Genomic DNA, 19,043 nt, shown 5'->3' with positions numbered 1-19,043 from the left:
GGATCAGGGCAATCACCGTGGGATAAAGAAGAAGAAACATTCAAGAGACACCTGAAGGAGAAACACTGACTATAGGGGCAATTTAGTTACAAAGGAGAGGAGAATGAAAAAGAGAGATCATAGTTGATCCCAGGGTCTTAGGCCTGGCTTAGTGGAGAATGGTGCATTAGCCAGCAAGCTGGAGAACCAAGAGAAAGGGTGCTGATGAAAGCCACAGAGGTCATGCTGCATGTGAGGATAAGATGTAGGAGACACTGAAGAAACGGAGAAGGAGGTTTGCAGCCATCCGCTGAGATTGCTGCTCTTGGGGGCCTCTACTAGACCTTGAACCACATACCTTTCCCAACCAGAGGAGGCCCAACTGGGAGCTGCAACTTGTTAATTAAGCTGTTGTTACTGATGGTCATGACTGTGGTCTTGTGTGCCCTGGGCCAGGGTTTGAGACCTGAGATAAAGGACTCCATTTCCAGTCCTCCCCTCCAGTGATTCCCTGTAAAAAGAAAATAGGGTATTCACAGCCGAATTACAAACCTGATTTCCCATTTTCCAAGAGGAAAACAAATAGAATTCCTAAGCAGGAGAGCCTTTCTAGCTAAATGCCCTTGGTGAGTAGGACATAGTTATTCCAATATTGTTTATTTCAGACTTTCCAGGCCTTCTCAGATGCTTGACTTCACATCTCATTTTGCCTGCATTAGTGGCAATTTAACATTGTAAACTGCCAGGAAGAAAAGGGAAGTAATAGGCAGATGAGTTTTCAAGAGACATGAATATTTTCTGACTCCGGCCAGGGATTTCTTTCCCATGTGAAAAGTAGGTGGAAGAACGAGACAGTTTATTTCTTGATCATCAAGGACTCACGGGTACTTTAGGACCTGTGGCAATCATCACCTTACTCAGGAACACCTACACGAGGTCCATCAATCTCCTGGTTTACTTTCCACTTACCCCGCCAAGCTACCCCATGTAATATTGCAGGTGAGTGAACAGGCAAGAAAATGAATGAGTATGGATGGCCCATGAAAAGAGAACTATTTTCCCAGAGGAGGGAAGGAGAGGGAGGTGTTGGCTCGGGGTGGAGGGGTTCCAGGAAAGCAAGAAAAGCTAATCACAGTGACCAAGAGGAAGAGCTTAAGAGCAACTATTGAAAGGCATTTCTCTACTCAGGGAGAAATGATTCCAGCGAAGGGAAACTTTCTAAAGAAGTGCTGTAAGGAGGCTATGGAGGAAAAGAATGGGTTAGAATAGAATGAAATGGAAGCATTATATTTGGAGCTGGCAACAAAGGCCGAGTACCCTAGATGCTAGCTCCAAGAGGAAACTGCAGTCCCAGAGGAAATGCAGGCTGGAAGAGCTGAGAAGCAGACATTAGGTACGGGCTGCCAGCAGAGAGATCAAAGGAACAAAACAGAGCACGGAAATAGACTCAAATGTCTATGTGGGCAGATAGCAGATGAGAAAGGGGTATTGCAAAGCAGTGGAGGATGGGGGGAAATCAATTAATAAGTGCTCTTGGGCAACTAGCTAGATAATTGGAAGAAAAAAGTTAAATAGAATCCCTTCCTCACTCCTTATAACAAAATAAATTCCACCTGGATGAAAGGTAGACAAATAAAACCATAAGAGAAAGAGAAAATGTATCGTGTGTGTGTGTGTGTGTGTGCATGCTTGTGTGTGTTTGTACACAAAGTCAGAGGGTAAAAAAAATCATCTGTGAAAAAAATATCTGTAACAGAAATGATGAAGGGCTAATTTCTTTCATTTTGTCATCTGAGAGTTCTTAAAATACAATAAAGGAGAAAGTTCTTATGAGCCAGTAGAAAAACTGGGCAAAGGACATTCACCAAAAAAGAAAAGGAAAAAAAAAAAAAAAAGCTAATAAACATATCAAAAGATGTATCACTTCAGTCATCATTGAAGAAAAGTAAACTAAAACACAACACGGTTGAATTTTTTTTAAACTGTCAGACAAGAAAAGATTGAAAGTTTGATTATATCCCCATACCCTTGTAGGCAAGGGTATAGAGAATCTGGCTCCTTCATACATTTCTGGTGGAAATACAAAATGTGGCAGGACCCCTTTGGAGGATGATTTGGCAATATCTACCCAAATTTTAAATTCACACATCATTTCATAAGAATTTTAATTTTAGGAATTTAACCTAGAGATATCTGTTTATCCATGTGCACAGATACACGCATATAGGATGTCTATCACTCTGTCCCTACAAGGATATAGACATAACATAAATGCCCCCTTTCTTATGACATGAGTTTTAGCTATTTGATGAATTAGTAGGTGATTATTAAAATGAATAAAATCAATTGACATTGTTTTAGTTTTCTATTTCTGTGCAACAAGCCACTCCCAAACATAGTCACTTAAGACCAAAGCTGCTATTTGCTATCTTTTGTGGTTCTGTGGCATGGCTGGGTTCAGTCGAGTGGTTTATCTGCTCTGTCTGGTATCTATAACCTGGGGTGCTGCCATCATCTGAAGGCTTGACCGGGCTGGAAAGCCCACTATGGCCTGGAGCTCAATTGCGCTATCAGCCGACTGCCTCATTTCTCCTCCTTGAGTCTCTCTGTGTGATGTGGGCTTCTCACAGCGTGCTGGCCAGATTCCAATAGGAAGCACTACGAGCACCTGAAAGCAGAAACAGCGGATCTCTTAAGTCTGTGTCTCAGATGTGACACAACATTGCTTTCTCCACCTTCTGTGGAGGAAGTAGCAAAATTTGGGGGGCCATCTGTAATCCTCCATGGTGTGTTTTCCAGTTACACACATACACACATATCTATCTCTACCTATGTGTACCTGTAGATACATAGATATAAGTAAAATTTCCAGAACGATGCACAAGAAACTGGTTATAATTTTGGCATCCATGGAAAAGGACTGACCTCTTCATATTATTGTATTCTTCCTATAAACCTATATCTTTCTGGATTAAAAAATAATAATAATAACTTTTTTTGGAAACCAAATCCATTTATTGACCCAAAGCAAACTATGTTCAGTGGCAAAGCTATCAGTTTACTACCCCCTTATTGAATTTGGTCCTGGAGTTCCTCCCACTCTGATCGTGCAGCTTTATCTTCCAAGGAGTTGGGTGATTATTTACAGAGGCAGAATACTGGCCTGTCACAGAGGATAGAGACTTTGGCCCAGGGACATGGTTTGAGGAAGAGAACATTGTTTCCCTGTGGGTGATGGCCTACTGTGAACCCCCAATGCCTGCTTTTTGAGGGACCCCTGACTATTTTTGTCACCAATTTCAATGTGGTTTCTGTGGGAAGCTTTGGGACTGGCGTAGGTGATGAGGCCAAAAGCACCTTGCTGGTGAAGACATCCAAGCAGTCATGGAAGCCCGGGTATCAGGAGGGACTCAGACTTCCCTTCTTAGCTCCAGCTTGTGGAAACCAAGACATCTTAAAACAAAGTGCTGTCAGTGTGTGGAAAGTAAGCCTGATACACGCGTCTGCACCTGCAGGCAGATGGGATGGCCTCCAGTGGTAGAACCGTGGTCCCAAAGCTGAGACTGTATTCTGCTGAGATGTCTCAGCCAGACCCTCTAAGGAAGAAGACCATGAGCCCCCCATCTTCCGGAGCTGACCCCTGAGGTCCTTTCCAGGCCTCCGTCCTGATAGTGTTCATTCCTTCCTGCCCCCCATTTCCCCCTCTACTTCCCCCTTCACACGCACCTCTTCCTAGTGGTTGCTCTATGCCACTGTGCTCGTTTGGTTCTGCAGTTAAATGGACATACATGTTCAGTTTACTGGGCCTGTGGATCAAGGAGCAGATGCTAAGTGACACATGTAAAGTGTGCAAATATGTGACTAGAGAGTCTTATCTAATTGAGTGTATGAGAGAGAGAGAGAGAGAGAGAGACAGAGAGAGAGACAGAGAGAGAGAGAAAGAGAAGGAGGAATGAGTCTGGTGTCAATCTCTCTGGAATAACAGGCCTGGCAATTTTGGAGAATTGGTCCAAACAATCTGAAAGCTCCATCTCTCCTTCCTTTTTGAGAAAGGGGAATGAAGCAAAGAATACATACGCTCCCAGCACAGCCACTGCCAACACTGGTTCCTGAGTTAAGATTCATGACCTGTGTTATTGGAGGAACCCAAGACAAGGATGACGGGGCCCAGGGAGAAGGACTCTCCTCCCTCCTTCCTTCCCTTGGAGAGATGGGGTTCTGATGTAAGGGCCCTGGACCAGGCAAAGGGCCCAGACTCTGGAGTCCTGGCTTCATGCTACCCCTCAGTCTCTTGCATAGTAGAGGAGGATCAGGAGCATAGACTTGGGAATCCGCTGGCCTTGAGTTCAGATCACAGCTCCATCACTCCTTGTCTGACTAGCCTGAGCAGGTTGCCTAATCTCTCTGGCCTCAGTGTTCTGGTCTATAACTTGGGAGTAAGGTAATAACAGTACCTACCCTATGGAGTCTGGGGGAAGGTAAAATGTAATGGAGAGCCTGACACAGAACAGGTAAAGGACACTCAGGTTGCTGCTGCTGCTCACAATGATTTTATGTGTTCCTCACCAGAGCCCTGTGAGCAAAGCTGTTGCATGGTACAGCCCTCTGATGCTCCATTCATCCGGTCTGTGCAACTGCCAACCTTTACACAGCCTGCACAACCATCCATGGTGGCCTGGCCTGTGAGGTAGGCCAGACGAGGTGAATAGGCAGGAAGTGGCACAGCTGGAGAGAATCCAGGCTTCGTAGCCCATTATAGTGGCTCCCTCTGCCCCAGCCGCCACTGGCCCCATCGGTATTCATAGTTTGGAGACTCTACCATCCGTAACCCTCCTCCCTTCGGCCCGCACTCACCAGATACCACCCTTCGTGCCACTCTGAAAATCAAGAGGCTCATCTAGAGGAAAAGCAGAAATTGTCCACAGGAGCTCCAGCCAGAATGAGAGGTTACAGCTGGTGCGACCCTTCAATGAGCAAGACGGACCTGGGCCTTGATTCCTCCTTCAGGCTGTCGCCTCCTAGGGGACAGATTGGACACGGGTGGCACCCCGATCCATCAGCCCCCGGCCGGGGACGACATGCTCCCTGTGCGATGGAGCCTTCTAGGGCAGGCATCCACGGCACACACAGAGACACACGGGGGCATCCCCAGGGGGCCTGGCAGGGAGGACCGTGGCTGTTCCCCGAGCAGGAGGACACAGGGAGCCTGCTAGCCTCCTAGAGCCCGAGCACCTTCCACCCGGCAGCCACGGGTATTTCGTTTTGCCCCTCTTTGTTCTGGAAAGCGTCCGCCGAGGGCAGCACTGAGAGACTCGAGGCCCGTGGCCGTGCTCCTGCTCCCCTCGGCTCCCTGGCGCCCGCCGATCAGAGGAGGCTCTGCTGAGCGGCTGCCCGGGCCCTGAGTCACGTGGGGATGCCCACTGCACCCGGACTTCACAGGGTGTGACATACACCATAATGATGACAATAATCATACTGTCATACGCCCGTGAGTTCCGGCGCCCTTTCCGAGGAGATCTCGCTTGCCTTCATTTGTTTTCAGTGCAAGTACAAGCTCGTGTAAATACCTGCAGCTACCGGCCCTCCGTGGGCTCCCTGTGCATGACGAGCCCCCTGCCAGGCGTCTTCCTCTGCATCTGTTAGCATTTCGTTCTCGCAGCAAATCTAGGAGGCATATATGGGTCCCCCGCCCCCCGCCGCCTTTTTACAGATGCGGATCTCGATGGGACACAGGGTCCTAAGGAGGCCTCCCCAAGGCCGTGTGGCTGGTTAGCATAGAGCCCAGAGTCAAAGGCGGGTATCTGCGACCCCACGCCCACACTCGCAGTCGTCTCGCTTTATTTGTAAGTTCAGTAGGGACGTGTGTTATGATTTTGTTATGGAGGAAGGAATCGAGGCCTCACAAACATTGACGAACTGGCCCAGGACGACACAGCAAGCTGATGACGGCTCTAGAACCCAGGACCTGGCCAACACTGACCAGGCTAAGGGTCTTAACAAAATAAACTAAAAACAACAACAACAAAACACCCAAGGGGTCATTTATGGCACCTTCTAGGATGTTTGCCTTCCCTCCTTATAGGGCAGGACCAGAAGATTCTCCCAGATTCTCCCAGTAAGGATGGCGCTTGGCTGCTCAGGGGCTGGGAGCAGACTCCTGGAGGCGAGGCTGGTGGGGTCCCCCCCAGATCCCCTCTGCCTTTCCTGTCTTCCCATCTCTCTTCCTCTCGCAAAGGGAGTTCTCTGGTCCCCTGCTCCCCTTTGCTGGCTAGCTCAACAGGAGAGAAGCTGCTTTTAAAGTGCCCAACCTAATGACTTTCTGAGGAGTCTCTGTTTCAACATGACGGGCCGTAGGATGACAGGTTGCAAGCTCAAAGCCACCGAGGAGAAAAGGCCATTGATTCAGAGCGTCCTGCCTCCCTGCTGCTTCTCTTGGATGTCCTTCTGTAGCAGTAGGAACACAGTGCCCGCTGCCTCTCCCACCATGACACAGAGCCCAGGGGAGGGGGGGTTCCGTGTTTCGGCCTGTCATGTTATGTGGCGATGGGCGCATAGACCAATCATGGGTGACAGCGGCTCACCCAGGAATCCGTCATAGGAAGGGGGGTCCTCATGCGTGCAAACACATACACGCACACCGATCCCACCGTGCAGCTCATTTATTGTCAAAGGGGCTGTGTTACTGAGAAATGAACCTTGGTGTTGGGAAGTGATTGAAATACATTGAGATAATTTCTCTGTAGCTACTTTGTTCAAATGGCCCTTTTATGACAATACAGTGTGGTTTTTGCAAAGAGACACTGACACATGCCCAGGCTTTCAGAGGCTATTTTGGGATGAATGGACTGCTGGGCTGGCTTTTGTGGGTTCTCGTTAAATGAAATGAAGCTGGAGGCCTTAATTCTGGGCTTTGTCTACACGGCCGGACACACAAAGCAAGGAGTTGCTGGAAGGGCTGAGACCAGAGCTGGATTTAAAGGGATGGAGCTCATTAGCCCGGCACTGGCGAGGAGGTGTGCACATGAATCCCCTGCCTGTAAGGAAGGTCTCAGGGTGGTATTAGCCCACCACAGATTTAGGCCTATTGGTCATCACGGGGCAGGGAAGGGGGTTGCAGGAGAAGAGATCGAATGTGCTGAATGGTGGGATGAAGACAGACAGACGGACAATACCTGGCCCCACCACCCCCAGGGTCCCAGCTGCTTCTTGGGACCAAGAAGCCCTTTGAGAATGGTACCCACCACATTCCCTCTGGGACTGGATCCAGCCAGGGAGGGATTCATCCTGGCAAGAAGGCCAGCACAGCCCTGTATCATCCAGAGGCAGAAATTGGTAGAAGGACATCATGGTACATGTAGCACAATGCAGTGACGTCTACTAGCTTTCCAGGCCCGCTGCTCACAGGCCCTGTGCTGGGTGCTTAGGAAGGAAGGGGCCAAAAGGAAGGGAGAGCAAGCAAAGGAAGAGTGTAGGAGCTAAGGAGATTAGGCTGCTGTGGGAGGCGGCCTCACGGCAGCTCTACACAAATGGCAGGAGGGTGTTTTCCTCTCGGGAGTGTAAGCATCTCCAAGTTCCTGTGAGATGCACTGCTCATCCCTGGAGCTGGAAGCGGATGATTGGAAGGGATCATGGCTGTAACCCATATTCCTTAATCAGAACCACAAAAGGGTGGGTTTGGGACCTTCATGGGCACCTGTGGGACCTCGGATTCAACAAGTCAACTCCGAGCCCCTGTCTCCAGGAGCAGTGCCTTTGGCATGTGGTTCTTTTTACAACGCTCATTCATTCTGCCGAAGTCTCCTGAGTAGCTCGTGCATGTCAGGCACTGCGCCAGGGCCTGCGTGATGCAGTGATAAGCAGTGATAAACAAGACATTTCCCCTGCCCTTGAGGAGTTCCCAGTCTGGGGACAGATATGGACACTTGAGTCATTAAAATTCCATAACCAATTGTAACAAATTATCATAAAAGGCAGAATGGGGTGCTGTGACACTCCATTAGGTGATACCCCATGGGGCAAGATCTAGGAAGCTTTAACAGAAGAAGAAATTTTGAGCTGGTGTTTGAGGATACACAGGAGCTAGTGAGGAAGAGGGGAAGGCGAGGTCATTCTGACAAAAGGGAGCAAGTACGAAATATCGGAGGCAGGAAAGAGCGAGGCGCTAGCAAGATGCCAGAGGCGGCCTTCTTCCTGGCACTGTTCACCACCACGAAGGAAAGGCAGCAGCCAGCAAGCGGCCTTTGAGGGATGCTCCAGAGCCTTTCATATCCAAGATTTCATTTGGCTCTCCAAACAGCCCTGTGGGTATTAGCCCCATTCTACAGATGAGTAATGAGCTTGGGGTTGCACACAACTCATTAGCTGCAGTGCTAATGAGAAGGGCGGAGGGGAGGGAGCCGCGTACAATCCATCCAGTCTTCTCCCACCAGAGTTGCTGCAGAGGGAGTGGGAGGGCAGGGGGAAGCAGGGGAGGAGGAGGGATTTAGCCAACCTATTCTTTTCATCAATCCCAAAAGGAAACGAACTCCACCTTATCCAAGATCAGTGGCTCCAAATTACCAAACATAATCTATGCGTTCTCTAGACCCTAGAAGCCGTAAGGCAGACAGGGAATGTTAGGATGTCCCTGCACCTGCCCTTCTGCCTCAAACCACCTTGGACAGACCCTAGAGCCTCCCAGGAAGTGTTCGCTCTCAGCAGAGCAATCATCCCTGCTTCTAGACATGCTAGCACTGTCCTTCCTGTCATCCAAGCTCAAAACCCTGGGAATCAGGTGTGACCACTGCCTTCCTCCTGCATCCTCCAAGTCGCAACAATGAATGTTTAGTACCGCCTACCTCCATCCATGCCTTTCCAATTCCATGACCACCATGCTGCTTTAGACCTTTAATTCATCAACACTGTCCACTTCTCTGTGTCCACTTCTGTCCCCTTACCCTAGTGCAATCCACCCGGTGTGACCCCAGGAGATCACAGGATTGTGATCCAAGGCAAAGCTTTGGCCACCACGCCTCCCTCTTTAAAACCATCGTAGTGGGCAGCCGGGGTGGCTCAGCGGTTTAGCTCCACCTTCAGCCCAGGGCCTGACCCTGGGGACGGGGGATCGAGACCCACATCAGGCTTCCTGCATGGAGCCTGCTTCTCCCTCTGCCTGTGTCTCTGCCTCTCTCTGTGTGTCTCTCATGAATAAATAAATAAAATCTAAAAGAAAAAAACATCGTAGCACGTCGTAAGTGCTCTGTAAATGTTGCGTGAGTGAAATACACTTGAGCATGTCTACACTCCCCGAGCAGTAACATGCACATCCCTCCATCTGCATGCAGAGCGGCTTACAACCCAGTCTCAATTCACCTTTTCAGCCTTATCTAAAACTATTCAGTCACACTTGGCCCTCCCTACGGATAATTAGGCCATTGTCCTTCTCCATAAGGAGCTTGTGCTTTTCTTCTCTACTGTGATCGTGGCTGGTCCTCCAATAAGAAATCCCCTCCCCACTACCCTTGCCCATTTCTCTGTGGCCAAGCGTGTCCCATCTGTCAAGACCCCGGTGAGCTGCTCCTCTGCCAGCCATATAAGGTCAGTCCTAAAAGATGTGTTTAAGAAAGAGGGAAAGAAGCATGTTAAGTTATTTCCCAGGTCACAAAGTCACTTTAGTTCTCTCAATCTCATTTGTATTCATCTGTTTAAAATTTTTTAAAAATGATATTGACTGTCCTTATCTCAGAAAACTGCCAGGAAGATCAAGTGAGATCATGTATGTGAAACTATTTAGCAAATGATTATCTGGAGTTAAACAATAATCATTACTATGCACATATTATAATGATTAGTGTAAATACATTTTTCTCTCCCTGATAAGCTCAAGATTTGCATTAATACAGTAACCACCAGCCACATGTGGCCAGTGAGCACCTGAAATGTGGCTAGGCCAAAGTGAGATGTGCTGTAAATATAAATACACCTACAAGATTTTCAAGACTTACTACAGAAAAAAAAGTAAAATATTTGATATTTTTACTGATATTTTAACTGATAATCTTATCAATAGCTTTTATAATGATCACAAGTTGAATTAATATTTTGGATACATTAACTTAAGTGAAACCTATTATTGAAATAAAAGCCACAGTCTCTTTTTGCATTTAATGTTTCACATTCTGTATGTAATTCTGGTTGGATTTCTCTCAGACATCACTGCCCTAGAGAACTGGAGGCATGCTGTATCATGTCCTCTAGCACCTGTGGGAACACCATCCCTATTTGTTGGATAGATTATGGTGTGAGTGCCCTCTTCCCTTCATCCACTTGGGAATGCTCTGGTAGAGGCTTGCAGATTAGATTGTGTGGGGACGAGCTAGGCGGAGGGGCCACCTCTTCCTCTGAAATGTCCAGTCTGTCTGTGGCGATAGGTCACACCCCACTGGTGCCTACCCCGCCGCCCCCGCCACCGCACCTCTCAGGCCTCAGAAAGCATAGGCACCTGACCTCACTTCTCCTTTTCCCTGGCCGCCCTCTCCATGGTGAGGACCCACTTACTGGAAGAGGAGGGGAGGTGAATGACGGTGGGACCTTTCACGTGCAGCTAGGATGGAAGCTCACCGATGAATCGCCTGCAGGCACCTCCCAAGGAGCAGCATCCTGAGATCACAGCACCCAGGCTTCGCTTTCTAGGCAATGGGGAATGGCAAGCACTTGCCCCCTGCGGGCAAAGAGGCAGTGACTTGGGCGGGAAACCTGGAGCCTCTCCTACTGGGGTACATGTTGAGGCCACCTGTCTTCTCTGGGACTCACTGCCAGAGCAGGGAGAGAAGCCAAAGGCAGTTGGAGTCACTCAGACGTTGGACGGGAACCTGGGCAGCACTCCCCAGCCCACATTACTGAGCCACCGACGGGGGCCACGGGCCCTCCCAGTCCCTCCCAGCCCTTCCCAGCCCCGTCCTACTCACTTCTCCCCTTCCTTTGGGTTCTTCTCGCTCCTCAGGCAGCAAAACCTTGGCTTTGACACGAGAGACACAGTAAAGGGACAGCCCTGAGCAGATGCTTTGGCAGCCGGCCACCTTCGGGATACATGGGCCAGTGTCTCCACCCAAGAGCATCACCACCAACCCCCTCCTAGCCGCAGCCAGTGATGACCTGTCATCTACTCAGGGCTGACCCACCAAGACAAGCCTGCAGACGACAACGCCCAACGTGGGGGCGCTGTGTGGCCCTGCCTCTTTCTGACTCCGTAATAGCATTTGAAGAGAGTATACGACTTTTTAAAATAGTCTTAGCAGGCCTGGGAGAGGGATTTGTCTCTCCTGAGTGTCTTTTCTTCAGGATATGTGTCAGAAGGATTCTTAAATCTTCAAAAAACCTTCATCTCTCCGTGAGATGAGAACGTGGTAGCAGTAAGGCACAGTAAAAAACCTGCTGATAGACAGATGGAATGGTGTAATTATACGCAGGAGGGAGAGAGGGAGCGTTTGCTGAAATTATTAGTGTGGGCAGACAATTAGAGGCTTTTCCAGAAGATTACACTTTTCCCTCCCATCTGCGCTCCATTTAGGAGTTTTTACATTCACAATGCTATTTCCTCCTCAGCTGTGCCATTTGCCATTTTGCCCAAATTATTATTGTGCTTGACTTTGCGTTTGTTCAGACTTCCCCAGTATCCCGTCTCCTCTTCTTGGCACACGCTGGCTCTCGGAGTCTGCTCCCGCTCTCCTTCTCGTCCTCCCGATGTCTCTTCCCCTCCCCCTTCCCCTCTTCCTACTTCTCTTGCCCCTCAACGGAGACTTGAAAATGTCTACCAAGAGTAAGGCTGCTTTTTGGAGGTTGGGCAGGATGTGATCTGCTGTAAAATAAGAGAAGATGATCAATGCAGTCTGTGGCACCGCCTTCAGCTCCTGGGGTCCCACCCCAGAGCCATAGGGGACGCTAAGCCTCCCAGGAAAGCAAGACCAGATCAACATTCAGAACCCCATGGTTTGAATGCAGAGGAAAGAACCAGTGTCCTCTTTCCATCTAGTTTTACTTGAGTTTGGGTCATTGGGATTGGATTGAATCTTCTGACCCTTCCATGGACACATGGCTCTCAATTCCAGCCCCGCAATTACAATCCCTGTTCATTCATTCATTCATTCATTCATTCAAATACAAAGGCATTGAGCATCTATTGTGCCCCAGTCTCGAGACTTAATCCTGGGAGGGTCAGAAAGAACCAACGTGTATTCCATGGCTGCTCTGAGTCAGGGTGAGTAGGAATTATTGTCTTCACATTCCAGATGGGAAAAGAGGTTCTAAGAGGTTGAGTTACTTGCCCAGGTCAGAGACAGAGTGCCACAGCCTAGATCTCTGACTCCAAGACTGAGTGCTCTCTACCGTATTCGTGTGGTCCCAGATAAATAGGTGAAGTCCCTGACTTCTAGTACCGCTGTCATCGGCTGGATAAACAAGCACATAAACGATTGCAATAGTAAATAGGGAAGGCCATGACCCAGGGAAGCAACAGCCTGCAGAAGCCAGGAGGAAGAAGTGACTGAGCATTTACAAGGGAGTCAGAGGGGAACATGTTAGAGCAGCAGCCTGAAGGGTGAGGAAAATTTGGCGAGAGAGGGGAGCAAGGAAGGGGCATCGTGGGCCAAGTGGACAGCAGGTGTGTAAGGCAGATGACTGAAGAGAAGGACCCAACAACACTTTTCTTGAATGCATTTTTTAATCCAGCCTCTTCCCATTCATTATACCATTTTATCCTCAGGCAACTGTAGGATAGCCATCACTATCTCCGCTCATGTAGATAAAGAAACAGAGGTTCAGGACAGGTGAGTAAGTTGCTTAGAGAGGAAGTAGCACAACAGCCCCATAGTCTGAACCCTGGGCAGTCAGACTCTAGTCTAGCTCCTGACCTTTGTCTCCAGAGAGCTGAAGTGTGTTGGGATAATGGGAGTATATTTGGTGTAGCCAACACGTAGTACACATGGTGCATGCGGGAGGATGGCGTGCTTCTGAGGAAAGAAGGGAGCCACATGTCCACTCACCAACAGTCATATGGATGGTGCAACAGGTGTGGCCCACCCTGCGGCGATGTGGCCCCATTATGGGGTGTGGTGTGTTGGTGGTGTGATACGTTGGTTGGCTGGCAGTTGATGGAGGATGGCCAGGAGGGAGAACCAGCCCTGAGGTGGGGAAATCAGTTGGAACGTGGTCCAGGGGTCAAGGTAAGAGGGGATGTGCCTGATGGAAGGCTGTGGAAGCAGAGGCAGGATTTGGAATCTGATTGGAGGTTGGGAGGGAGGGAGTAGCCGAGTCTGAGGACAACTAGAAGTAACAGCCTGAGAATCTGGGTGGGCAATGTTGTGGTTAACCAAGCAAGGGATTCAAGGAGGAAGGAGGAAGAGAAGGTTCGGGAAGAAAAGGGAGAAGAATGAATCAATCAAGAAGGAAGCTTTAAGCCATCAAGGCTTTCCTAGTCAAGGCATCCGAGGAGACAGCAGTGCCAGAAAATTGGGAACGTTCCCATGAATCGTAGATAATCTCACGCCATCCTACTAAAATTAAATTAAAAAACAAAGTTTTCCAGGTGACTCTACATCTGGCCACATGCTTGCATGTTTCCATGGGAGAAGGAGAACCCTCCTCCACTTTCTTCTCCTCTTGCACCTCTACCTCAGCTCCCCTTGGCAGTGTTGTGGAGCCTCAGAGACATAGAAGCCTCCAGATAGGCAGGCACGTATAGACAACATCAACCAGCAGGCTCCACACTGGGGAAAGGGCCTGGCCCTCTCAGAATTCTGGAGGATGAGTGGTGGCCAACCCTACTGTCTGGTGAAGAATTCAGGAACAAGGGGACCCTAATAGTTCTGGAAGGGTTTGCAGAGCCCGGAGAGATGGGGGTTGCACTGACAAGGGGTATGGAAGGTGAAGCCTTGGGAAAATGTGGGAGGGATGGATGCCAACTTTGCCAGCCAGTGGGATTCAGGCTGCCATGTGACTGAGAGACGTGGGCAGTGGATGGCCGCAAAGCTGACCCCAGTGGCTTTTAGTTCTCTGCAACAGTACGGAGACCACAGCAAGCACAGGGCCAGGACTCAGGAAAGCTGATGGCACTTCTAACTCAAAGACACTGGCTTGGTGATCTTGGACAGGTCACTTTTGCTCTCAGATCCCGCTGGCATTTTATAGATCTGTGATTCCTCTGATCACACAGATGAGAGCAACCCCAGAAATACCCATGAATAGTGAAAGGTTCAGCACACTTTCTCTATACAGGGCCAGATAGGAAGTATTTCTGGCTCTGTGGGCTATACACGTTGGTTCACAGCTAGTCCTCTCTGCCTTCCTAGTGCAAAAGCCGCCACAGACTGAACACAAACAAACAGGCTTGGCTGTGTTCCAATACAGCTTTATTTACAAAAACAGACAGTGGCCAGATTTGGCCATTGTTTGCTGACCCCCCTGACATAGAGCATTCAGGGTGCAGGGACCCTTGCCATCTTCCAATCAAAGCAAAGAAGTGAGGGAGACCTCATCCCTTGGAGAGCCTCTGGGCATGCTGCACAAGTCCAACAGATGAGGTTAGGTGGGGAGCTAACCTGTCCCTTCTAGCTGTCCTTAGATGGGGGCTTTACATTTAGTGAGCACCTACCTATCCAAGGTAAGTCCTTCCACATATACAAAAGTTTTCCATCCTCAGTATTAACAGCAGGCCTAGAGGCACCTGGGTGGCTCAGTTGGTTAAGCCTCCTGACTCTCAGTTTCAGCTCAGATCATGATCTCATGGGTGGTGAGATCTAAGGAGCCCTATGTCAGGCTCCGCACTCAGCACACAATCTGCTGATCCCTCCCTCTCCCTTCCGGTCTACTCCGCCCCCAACTCACTGGCTCTCTCTTTCCCTAAAATAAATAAATAAATAAAATCTTTTTTAAAAACCAGCCCTCTATTCATAACCTCTTTAACAGATTTTTTTTTTTTTTTAAGTGTGGCTCATAGAGATTAGGCAACTGTCCTAAGATCACATTGCTTAGGGTAGAACCCAGATAAAACTTCAGAGACTGGAAAGGCACACCACATTCGTTATCCAAAGAAGCAGACTCTTCTCTGTGTGAAGGCCTGGTCACGGCCCCCAAACCTGCCCTCAGAGCAGTTTTCTCCACACCCACCCAGAGCTGACTTGACCCAAGCAGTAGTTCTCCACACTTTCCTTGCTTCCTCTGCAGTATTTTCTGTCCCCTTTTCTGAATGGCATGGAGTGTGATGCTGACACAATCACTCAGAATCCCCAGTTCAGACAGCCCCACAGCCAGGGGAGACACAACTCCGGCACACACGCGCTGGGATACACTGGGAAAGTGCAATTCACTCTAAATAGATTCCCATAAATAAGCAATAAAACAGGAACAGCCATTTGCAGTGAGCATTTCCAGGGTTTGATGAGCTAGGAGTTCGGACGAAGGGGAAAACAGAGTCTTTTTCATTATTTCCCCATCCCTGCAATTTCCCTTTACTGCCTGATGACTTTGAAAGGGGGGAAAGTGAATGTGGCCCCTTAGGGATGGAGCCAGAGCGCCCATCTTCTGCTCCAGCCTGTCAACTTCCCAACTGTCCGAGAGTTACTTTGTGAGCTACACCTCTGTCCTTCCACTTCTTTGACCTGTGGCTGCCTTAGCCTGCCTCCCTCCACCAACAAGGGTGGGGTCCTGAGGAGGGGCAAGAACTGGGGACTGAGACAGGAGAATCTGAGTCTTATAAGGGTGTATCTAGAAGGTAAAGGGGGACGGGTCCAGCCGAGGCCAGGGCACGGTCAGAAATGTCTTCATTTCATTTCTCTTTTTCTCTGATATCAGATGTGATTCCTTTGCTAGGAGTGAACTCTACCTCAGTTTATCCCCTGGTGGACAGTTTTACTTTTGTAAGCTCCCCTGACTTAAAATGCTACACTCTAGCTATGGGCATGTGTGTGTGTTGGCATATGCACCCGTGTGTGTGTGTGTGTGTGTGTGTGTCCATGGCTCAGCACACTGGCATGTTCAGTCTGTTTGGAACCACGTCCCTTACCATGAGCTACATGTTTCTACAACATTCCAGCACCGTCTCTCTTCCCTTGTGGACTTTTCAAGCATTCTTCCCCTCCCTATAGGAAGTTTCCATCTTATGACTTCCTGCCATCCATCCAGTCTTACCCTATATTTCAAGCATAGCCCGCTGACAACCTCCTTTGCCTTTACTCCTCACCTTGAGTCCCAGCCATGCTTAAAACCAAAGAATCAGCTCTAACCAAGATCTGAGTTTTCTACTGGTATCAAGCCATTCTTTCCATTCCTCTGAAGTGACTGCCCCTCGCAGAACTGTTTAGTGGGTGTGGAATCCCAGCAGAGTGGCTGCTCGGTCAAGCTCTCCTCAACAGCCATGCTGCAGATTGACACTCCACATGGGTCACACAACTTAACATTTGATTTTCTATTACCAGTTATTGTTCTCACGTTGTTGTATGTGTGTTAGTCTGCTAAGCTGTCTGAATACGAAAACTACACACCTTCCTACGCACATTTCTCAATCATCCTCTCAGTATCAGTTAGCTATTGCTGTGTAAGAAATAATGCCAAACATAAGGGCTGAAAAATAATAAGTATTTCTTATTGCTCATCTAGCTGTGTGTCAGCTGTGCAGTTTTGCTAACCTGGGCCAAGATCATCTAAACTTAACTGGACTCAGTCACCTGTCTGTTGTTACCTAGAGGGTCATCTTAGGTGTCTAGTGATAGTGTGGCTGTTGGCAGCAGTGATAGAGGTCGCTGGGCCATATATCTGGCATCATCCAGCAGGTTATCACAGGCCTGTGCACATAGTCCCAGCAGGGCTCCAAGGGAGTGTGGGGAAGCATGAGACCTCTGTTCAGAATGAGAACACCCTAACCTACCCCCCAGTTCCATCGGCCACAGCAAGTCATAGGACTAGTTGAGTCCAAGGAATGAGAAAATAGACTCAGCCCCTTGATTGGAAAAGCATCCAAATCACATTGCAAAAGGATACAGGAAGAGGGGAGAATTTTCTGCCATGCCCACTACAGGTCAACTCCAAAAATTGGTTCTGATAGAACTATACCCATTTATGTGTTATCATCCTTGGTATCTAGCTCGGATCTCTTCCAAGTTTGGCCATGGTGTAATCATCCCAGGACCCAGCTCACAGGGGGTGGGGCGGGGGGAGGAGGTCTTTGTTACTGCCAAATAGGTAATCCAATTGAATAGGATCATCTATTGTTTGATAAGCCAACTTGTGAATACATAGGATGACAGTAAATAAAATATGAATCCAATAGGTTTCATTACTTCTTTTAATAAGCAATAAACAAGCATTCAAATCTTCTTCAGTCAAAGATACTAGCCTAATCTTTAAAAAAAAAAAAAACAAGATTTTATTTATTTATTTGACAGAGAAAGAGATTGCACACATACAAGCAGGGGTGAAGCAGAGGGAGAGGGAGAAGCAGGCTCCCCGCTGAGCAGGGAACCCAATGCAGGGTTCATGGGGATCATGACCTGAACTGAAAGCATACACTTAACCAACTGAGCCATCCAGGTCCCCCAGTTCTAGCCTAATCTTTCCCAGAGAACAAAGCAAGGATCAAAGAGAAAAGACACAGATGGGACTGTAGCTTATGGCCTCTGGCCAGTCTCCTGCATGCTCAGACTAAGTAATCATGTGCTCCAAGGTTTTCTTTCTTTTTTATATTTTAAAGATTTTATTTATTTATTCATGAGAGACACACACAGAGAGAGGCAGAGACACAGGCAGAGGGAGAAGCAGGCTCCCTGCGGGGAGCCCGATACAGAAATCCATTCCAGGATCCTGGGATCACGACCTGAGCCAAAGGTAGAACCTCGACCACTGAGCCACCCAGGTGTCCCTCCAAGGTTTTCCTCACTCCAGATCAGGGTCATCTGGGTGGTTTCCATTTGTGGCCTCCGTCTCTTTCATCAGTACCAGTGACTCACGTTGAGACACAAATGAACTAAATACAACCTCTCACATACTCTCATCTTTAGTCCATGAATGGCTCATTTTATTTTATTTCTTTCTTAATTTATGTGTTTGTTCTTATTTTTTTTAATTTATTTTTTATTGGTGTTCAATTTACTAACATACAGAATAACCCCCAGTGCCCGTCACCCATTCACTCCCACCCCCGCCCTCCTCCCCTTCTACCACCCCTAGTTCATTTCCCAGATTAGCAGTCTTTACGTTCTGTCTCCCTTTCTGATATTTCCCACATATTTCTTCTCCCTTCCCTTATATTCCCTTTCACTATTATTTATATTCCCCAAATGAATGAGAACATATAATGTTTGTCCTTCTCCGACTGACTTACTTCACTCAGCAGAGTAACCCTCCAGTTCCATCCACGTTGAAGCAAATGGTGGGTATTTGTCATTTCTAATAGCTGATGTGTTTGTTCTTATTTATGTGTTTGTTCACTTATGGATTTCTTTTGTTTTTGTTTTTATTTTGTTTTGGTGGAGGAATTTTGGTTTATTGGTATATTGGAATTTTGTGTAATAAATTTTTTTTAAATGTTGAACTGAGCCAGAGATCCTTCTCTTGAACCTTTGGCAGTAATTTAGTGAGTTCTTATAGTATAGCTCTTGCCTTTTCTTTTGATTGTAGTAAAGAAGCATAACGTAAAACTTACCATCTTGGCCATTTTTAAGTGCACAGTTCAGTAGTGTTAAGTCTGTTCCCACTGCTGTGAAACAGAGCTTCGGAACTTTTTCATCTTTATACCCAATAAATAATAAACTCCTCATTTCTCCCAGCCCCACCCCTGCTAACCACCATTCTACTTTCTATTTCTATGAATCTGACTACTTTAGATATTTCATATAAGTGGAATCATCCAGTGTTTGTCTTTTGGTGGTTGGCTTATTTTACTTAGCATAACATCCTGCAGGTTCATCATGGTGTAACTTATGTCAGAATTTCCTTCCTTTTAGAATAGTATCCCATTGTATGTATCTCCCACATTTGTCTATTCATTCATCTATAGGTGGACATTTGGGGTATCTCCACCTCTTGGCTGTTGTGAA

General features: G+C 48.0%; 1 protein-coding gene across 5 annotated transcripts in view; it reads left to right on the top strand.

Moving 5' to 3' along the window:
- The window catches only part of KIRREL3 (kirre like nephrin family adhesion molecule 3), a 540,292-nt gene that overhangs the window by 273,374 nt on the left and 247,875 nt on the right, over nt 1-19,043 (top strand). The gene's annotated exons all lie outside the window — the stretch shown is intronic.

The sequence above is a fragment of the Canis lupus genome, chromosome 3 (genome assembly GCF_048164855.1).
Source record: "Canis lupus baileyi chromosome 3, mCanLup2.hap1, whole genome shotgun sequence".
NCBI lineage: Eukaryota > Metazoa > Chordata > Mammalia > Carnivora > Canidae > Canis > Canis lupus.
The sequence above is the reverse complement of the archived record's forward strand: the minus strand, read 5'-3'. Positions and strand labels throughout refer to the sequence as shown.